The sequence below is a fragment of the Stegodyphus dumicola genome, chromosome 5 (assembly GCF_044657685.1).
Source record: "Stegodyphus dumicola isolate Sdum_Otavi_A_Nest chromosome 5, ASM4465768v1".
In the NCBI taxonomy this organism is placed as follows: domain Eukaryota; kingdom Metazoa; phylum Arthropoda; class Arachnida; order Araneae; family Eresidae; genus Stegodyphus; species Stegodyphus dumicola.
Window position 1 is genome coordinate 85,701,894 of NC_140772.1, and position 8,676 is coordinate 85,710,569.

Here is an 8,676-nt window from a genome sequence, read left to right on the forward strand (position 1 = left end):
GTGAAATTAAAAAAAATGGATACTATATATAAAAAATTTTATTATATTCACATACACACCTTTTGAACACGTCTGAAATTCATTATTCTGCTCAGCATAATTTGTTTGCGTAAAATATTAAATAGTATTAGAAATGAAAAGCTAAGTCAAAGTAGAAACAGTTATCTCCTGGAAACCATTTTAATTAAAGTAAACAGGCGTTCGCCTTATTGTAAAGTGAACACCTGTTTTTCGAACAGCCGATGAATTGAATTGGATTATTTAATTATGGCAAAGCACACGAGGGCTATCTGCCTAAATGGAGGGATACCTTCCTGGAGGACGGAAAGAGGGAATTAAGGAGAAAGCAGTGGACAAAAAGACACTTTTTCGAGCTGGGGATGAAACCATACAGGACGAAATGTTATTAAGCCAGTAAGATGAGATCTGGTATTTTAGTTTATTATTTAACTATTCATTATAAATTTAAGAATTAATTAATTTTTTATTATTTTAAATATTACGTATTTTAATAACTACTTTTTATCATTTTATTTAATAATTATGTTATTATTGTATAATTTATTTTATTTCCCTCTTTATTTTTTTCTGCATTCCTAACGTCATTCCGTAGCTTTCCGAGCTACTGATTTTAAAAATTAAGCCCTGACACCAATAGAAAATTAAATATTTAATGATATGAGTGTACCACAAAATAATAGCCAAAAGAAAGTGAATTATTTCTACCCAAAAATGCGATGCAAAAAAACTCCTGCGGGATTCAGCCGTTCACGTGATTCAATGCGATGCGACGCTTTATACCTACTATAGTCGATTCTACCGAAAGTAACGAGTAACGATACGAAAGTAACGAGTACTGATTCATTGAGTAACGAATACATACGGGTACTCAATTTCTCGTTACTTTTACAGCACTATGGGAAATAGTACCATTTATTACGGAATAATGTAGGAAATTCTACAGAACTATATTTTTCGCGTCGTTGCACATTGTATCCGGCAAACTACTACTTCCTCGTATTCTTCCGCAAATCCGTAAACATACGTCTGATTTGAAACGAAATCCAAAATGGTTGCGCCATGAGGTTTACTTGTATGGATATTTTTTGTTGCATGAAAGGTAAGTTCAGTTGCAATACTTGTATGTTTACTTTTTTTGCTTTTCGAATTTATGTCATTTTGACAGTTAAATGTTTCACAGCTTTATGAATTGTTACCATTCTCTTCTCTTGTGAATTACGTGTATCTCAATGGCTGGCTGTCTTTTCAAATATCTAATTTGCCCTGCTATCCAAATGTTTATGACTGAATTTTTTTAGTTTAGTTTATGCATTCAGTTTCAAAATAATATGTGTGATCAGATTGCTTATTATTTTGTTGCAGCAATAAATTTATGTTAAATAGTTTGAACAATTGTATAAAAATAAGAGTTTGCATTGTTTTGTCCAAAATATGTATGGTTGAAACATTATCTTAATCTAGTTTGTAATTCAAGTTTTTTGGGGGGTACTGTTCTGTTATTGGGACCACGATAGGAAATGTATGAACCTGTGTTCGTAAGTATGTGCATAGATGTGTATATGTAGACATACAAATATACAAGCATACATAAATACAATTCTGAACCCGGTCCTGATAACAGAACAGTACCTTTTTTTAATCTTTTTTGAATATTTTATAAAAGGATTAAGCATTTTTCAAACTGCATATCATTTTAAGATTCGACTTGCAGGAAGACAAAATATGGTCATTCAATCAAATGCTTATGATTGCTTTTAACATTTTCTCATAAATATTGTTCGCATTTTTATTGTATTTTAGATACTTTAGTTATGTAAAGTGAACGTGAGAATATTAGGAAAGCTGAAGAATATGAATAGCTACCATAATACATGTATTTTTTCATCGAGCCCATTGTTTTAGAAACCAATGCACCATTATTATATGCTGGCTTATTTTATAGTTCTATGCACTTTAATTTTATGTTCATGTTACTGTAGTATTGTCATTATAATAAAAGTATTTATAATTTTTGTTGAATCTTGCAAGTTACCTAACATTCAGAATTATTACTACCGAATTTTACTGATAGGTTTTTTCGAGTTGACATAATCTGTCTGATAAATAAAATAAACTTGTGTTTAAATTATATGCATTTCTCTTAATGTTTCATTGAAAGTGAGATGGAAATATAAATGCTATCCAGAAAAGTGAATTCTTTTTGCAGGAAATAACAAACTGTACTAAATGATTAATGTTTATATCATTTTAGAAATGTCAATATTAAAGTTTCTCCCCCTTCTCTTCTTTGATTTTGAAATAATTTATAATAAAATAATATATGCATAAGTGTAATTAATGTAAAGTATATGAATGAAATATAATTTAATTTCACTGATATTGTTATATTTCTTATCTGGGTTTTCTTTTGGTGTTAGAAGGAGGAAAAGACTGTAATGTTTTAATTAAGGAAATAATTAAAACATTACAGTCTTTTAAATAACACAGTTACAGTAATGTTTATTGAAGCAATCAGTACTGTGTGATTGTCAGTGATTGAATAATGTTAAAATGCATTGTTCATAAGGAAATTTGCTTATCTTTGTGTTATAGATTTTATTTTGACACAAGCTGAAATTTGAATTATTGGAAGCACTTTGAAAACCCGAATTATTTCCTGAATCATTAATCAGGCCAATATATAACATACAAATTTTCATACGAAATTATTTATTTGAGCATATTATAAAGAGCTCATTTAATTTTATTATTTGTACAAGTTTTAGACAAAAGTAGCATGTAACAGTTAAAGATTTATTGAAGCCTACTTGTTACTTGTGGTAACAAAGAAGTGTGAAAGATATTGCCACATTAGCGAACATGACGATCATTGATGCTTAGTTTAGTAATTTAATAATATATTGAGAAATGCTGGAAACTTTCAGAAGTAGACATTTCGGAAATGATGGGCTTGATAAGAAATTTACATGGTTTTATTATTTATTCTTTAGTTAAGAATGGCTTTTAGATGTTCATGTGAAAGAATTATTAAAGTTTGGCATTTAAAAAAATGAATTAATAATATGAAATTATCTTTTTATTATACATATATTACTATATATTTCTAATGCGCTATGTAAATGTCAGTGCTAAACAATTGAGATATTATTGTCAGGGCAATCTTTTCTTATACATGAAAAATTCTGATACTTTCTTATCATCTGCCCTCACAGCTTCAACTTATGCTAAAACAGCAAGAGTATGCACACGATAATAGCAAACTATGAATATGCATACCACACACATGTATTTACATGCTTTATATTTAATCTTTATTTCTGAATAGTATTCCATTAGATGAAAAATATGTGAATATTGACCCAATGTGTATATTTTTGTGTGTGTGCATCCTAAAATTTCTTGTTTCTTATAAAGTGCTTATTTGAATTACTACTTGTGAACAGAGCAGTAGATATGAACCATAAACTAACCATTTTGCCAATTTTCACAGCTTTGCAGATAGTCAGAAAGCACCAAAATTTGTAATAATGTTAAGTTTAAATGATGTTCTATACTTTTGTGTTAATTTTTCTATTCTATTAATTCTATTACTGTGTTATCAAACTTTCTGCAGGAATTTCAACTGGTTAAGATGTTATTACCACGTGGAGAAGAATTTGGTTTTCAAGCTAGAAAAAATTGCAGCTGAAGGATTTTGTAGAAGGTCAGTCAAACTGGTTTTCGTTAATTATAATTTAATTTTGGGTGAAGAATTCTCAAATTTATTTATCATAAGTGTCTAAAGGTCTTCTAAATTAAATTCTGCGGTTGATCTTTACATTATGGTAACTTGGCGATTTTTTGGCGAAAATTTGGCAACCAACTCTCCTACAGCAACCCTCTATTTTTTTCCCCGCCGCCATTTTGTCTTCACGAAGTAAAGACATGTTTCTTTTCTTCTTATCTACTGAACACTTCTTCCAACAATCTACTAGCCGAATTACACTTATGCTAGAAATTTTATCAAACAAAACTGCTTAATCATGACAAATATTCACTGCAAAATTGGGAAAAAGTGCACAATACCACACTCCTTACGCGTTTTTCAAAATAACACATACACATAAACCATGTACACGCCAACTTATTTTTACTTAAAAAAACATCCCAGAATTGCACAAAAATGGCATTGTGCACACTCTTCACTATATCCATGTACACTGCTTTTTTCTCATAAATTAGAAAAATTTCACGAAAATACATGACAATTTTCTCAATCTTTAAACCCGGTAAAAAGAACATATATGAAATTACCTGATCGCGAAAAAGTATTTACCCTTTACAAATATGAACATTTCCACATATAAAATAGATAAAATATCCAAAAACTTTTACCTCTAAATCATCTATTACATTATACACGTCACTAACGAATTCATGCCGCAAGCATTACAAATACTTAGTATCAAATATTTAAATTATTTCCATGCACGTTTATTTCAACTTAAACGTATACCAAATTCCTACAAACATAAAATTCACAAAATAACTATCATTTCATTAAAATATAATTAAATTCAAAACCACTACTTAAAATATAAATGAGCACATACATTAAATTAATAAAAATTACCTTACAATCCTAATTACTTTAAACTAAATCATTGCTAATAACAATTTTCCCAATAATACCAAATTCCTTTCCACCTTACATTTAGAACAATGCATAAAAATAATATCCTCAAATAATTAAAAATACTAACTTACCTAATCTTCTTCAGAATCTTGATTACGTGGCGGATACACTTTTCTAATTCATTCAATAAAATTATTGAAACATTTTTTCTGCGAATTTTTCCTCCATACTTCCTCCGCTAAATAAAAAGCAAACTTCTCTTTATCACAATGCCTAAATACCCATTTCGAATTAACTTTAGTTAGGGCCATGGGATCCAAAAATTAAACAACACTGTTTCACACAACACAGTATAAAGCTAAATACAAAATTTCCACATTTTTTCCTGATTTCCCCCCTTTTCCGATTAAAGAACCGTAATTCGTCCATTAATATCACATGACATATCCCATGATCTCTCATTTTTCTAACGCAAAATAATGCGTAATCGGAACTGAGTGCTGCTCACATTATTACCAAAGTCCCAGGTAGTAACCTTTATCGCCTCCAAAATGTCGCCAAACTACCAGTTACCATATTGTAAAGATCAACCAATTCTGCTTGTTTTTGAAATTTTTCATGACATTCATTCTTTGATTATTATTATTATTTTTTTTAATTTACTAACTTATATTGAGGCACATAATGTTGCATTTAATGCCATACCTTAAATATTGTAAAATGTTAAAATAATACATTTCACTTAAAAATGTAGTTGTGACAGTAAATTTTCTGTTACATTTAATCATATCTATAAACATTGGTATACATCATTTTTCAATAATCTGTATATTATTTTGTGCATTTCTTTTACATCCAAGATCTGGCATATGACTTGCTTTTCAAACTGATAACATGGTGTAATAATGTAATCTAATGGTTAAAGTTTACTATGGAACGGGCCAAATTTAATAAATTATTCTTTGATAGAAATTTATTCATGTGTTCAGTGTGTCTCATCTCTTTAAATTGCTAAAGTAAATTTTATGTACTTGCATTTAGGAATTTTGACTGTATCAGAGTAATTTTGTTTCAGTTATTATAACATGCAAGGGAAAAAATTCATTCATAGCTCCGCATTTAAAATTAGTTAATTAAAGTCCTTAATAAAGAGGGACGTTTTGTTGTTTTAAATGTCGATAGCGTTTAATTCAAAAATATGCCACATTAAGGGTTACTTTTTAACCTAATTTAAAATTTTCATTACTTTAACATGTCCAATAATTGTTATTTTAACTCCGATATTGTAATAATATCAAAATTCCTTACTTTTTGATAGGTAATCCAAATGTAAAACAAGAAAAGAAAAAATTAAAATCTAGAAGTATATTTATTTCATACCTCTAACAAATAAAAACAACACAAGCACTTTTTACTGTCTATCTGCATAGTGTGGCATGTCCCGTAAGACTGAGATTTGTATGGTCAAATCCATGTTTCAGTTAAAGGAAAGTGCATGCACAGTCTTCTGATTTTCCCTTCGATTAAGGATTCTGTATATACTAGCATAAGAAATATATTAGTTAATGCAGTGTTATACATCAATATTTATAGACAATTATTGTGGCTATGTTTATTATAATTTTGTTCACTGTAATGGCTGGAGTGCCTAAACCATCATGCTGTGTAAACAAAACTCAAATCTTCATCTCTGCATACTGCTCCACTAGTGTTTAAACCACTGAAATGGTGATTATGGTAGAACATCTTTGGTAAAAATTTACTGTAACCCTTGGCGAATCGTTTCTTTTTTTATATCAAGATCGTCACCTGAGAGGATCGGCACCAATTTCAAGGTGGCCGCTACACAAAACCAAAATAAGAAGTCAAAGACATACACAAACTCTGTGTCCATGTACACATCGACCTATTAAAACAGAGAACTGCACAAACTGGGCATTGTGCACTGCCTTAACTTTGTCCATGTACACATTGATCTATTTTCACTTTAAGAAAATCAGAAAGTTAAAAATATCATAGTTACCAGAAAAAATTCGCCACTGTCTTAACACACAGACAACCAAAAATACACAAACAGAGAGGAATAAGTTACCAAAAATACATATTTCCTAACATAAAAACATTAAACAACAAATCTTCTAACAAAAATTACCACATAGAGACAAAAAAATAAATAAAATGTCATTTTTTTAACATACCTTTTTTTCACATGCATATGTTTAGGCTTCCCACCACCATCCTCCAGGTAAGCAATTCAATTAAATTTTTCGTCTCTTAGTCACCTCAGACATACTCAAACGATGGTACCCACACCAAAATAATAAATAGCATGTTCAAAATACAAGACCATACCACTTCCGTGCAACCAAACACAGCAATTGAAGAGAATGGTAAGAACCAAAATCCTGGGACCGTACAAAAGGTTTACTATTAAAAAAAGTAGCCCAAAACTAAATTTATCACAGCACGTTGGCAATATTTGCAGAAATAACTCCTTTTTATTGACAAAAAAAAAAAAGTTTCCCCCCTCCCCCCCCAAAGGCTACTTTTGCCAACATTATCAACATTAGGGTTACCGAAAAACTTATTTGACGCAATGGGCTTCCACATTTCACAAACAACCAATACCACTTTGCGATTTTTTTTTCAGACAGAAACCAAGGTGTACCATACAGTAAAGATTAGCCGCATCTTCATTTACTACTGTTACAAGTACTTCTTTGATAAATTTCTGCAGTTAAATTCAAAAGTTTAAAATTGCATTAACATGATCAGATTCAGAGTCATAGCTAGGGTTTTCAGCGCTCAGGGACAACTGAAGATTTCGCGCCCCCTACTGCTTGCCAAGGATGGAAAACATTTAATTCTAAAATGTTCTAACATCAGTTTGGCGCCCCTTGGATTCTGCACCCGAGGACAGATGCCCCCCCTTCCCCCCTCTAGCTACGCCCCTGATCAGATTTTACTTTCTGCACGTAGCTAACAATTACTTATGTGTTGTCAGGTAAATGTTACTAGATGCAGTTAATTATTTTTTACTTGCCAATCTCATGAGACAAGTTTTTTTTTGCTCCTGCAAGACTTTACTTTGTGTTGCAAAATAAATTCATTCTCACTCTTTTTGGACTTGCCTACACATTAAATTTAAAATAGTTTTATGAATAGGTTAGATGTGATTATCATAATTTTGTTTCTCTCTTTATCTTGGCAACTATATATGTTGATTCAGTATCCATGTTACCTACCAGTGGCTGATTGATAAAACTGCTCATATGTTCAGCTGGTGGTTTGAGTTTATTTTCTGACATAAAAAATTTTAAAAGGCATCCCCCATGTTTATTTTACTATAATCGAAAAATCAAATAATTGCTACTCTGTTTATAGGTACTAAATGTTAAAATATTTTAAATGCTTCCTTTAATTTGCATTCTAATAGTCATTTGTTTAAATTTAATTATGAATTATATTCACATATAGTAATTGTGAGTGTTTTTTTATTTTAGGTGCTGTGAAAGGCAATGACAGAGATCCAATTTATCAAGAGTTCTTATGTACATAAGAATACATGGATATAAGATTGTTTTTCATGAATTCAAATAAAATGTGATAAATTGGATTAATAAAAACTATTTTGAATTTTGAAAAGTGTTTTTCCTCTGTTTATCATAATATAGTGCCATAAATTTCTGAATGTGTTTATTTTTCATCCAAATAAATAGCTTTACAAAAATTTGTCATATTAATAGATATTGCATAATTTAGCATTATTATAAATATTTATTATAGCAGATTTAGCTGAACTACTTTTTTAGTCTCTTTGCAGATGAAGTCACAAAGGTAAGTGGTTAGATATTTTTCTGTATTCCCCATTAAGTAATTTTATCTGGTAAATTACCATTACTTATATACTACAGGTGAAAGAATAAGCTTTCCTTAAAAATACAAAAATTTGCAGATATTTCAAAAAATTGGTATACGTAAAAAAGTTCTTAAATTGCCACATATGCGAAACTGAAAATGTTATATATGAAATAGTTCAG

The 8,676-nt window shown here is 29.9% G+C and overlaps 1 long non-coding RNA gene across 1 annotated transcript; it reads left to right on the forward strand.

The window, feature by feature from the left end:
- Positions 1-892: 892 nt before the first annotated feature.
- Positions 893-8,273, forward strand: LOC146997158 (uncharacterized). Its single transcript, XR_015041157.1, has 3 exons — positions 893-1,120; positions 3,635-3,724; positions 8,140-8,273. It is a non-coding gene; the product is annotated as an uncharacterized LOC146997158 (long non-coding RNA).
- The last annotated feature ends 403 nt before the right edge of the window (positions 8,274-8,676 follow it).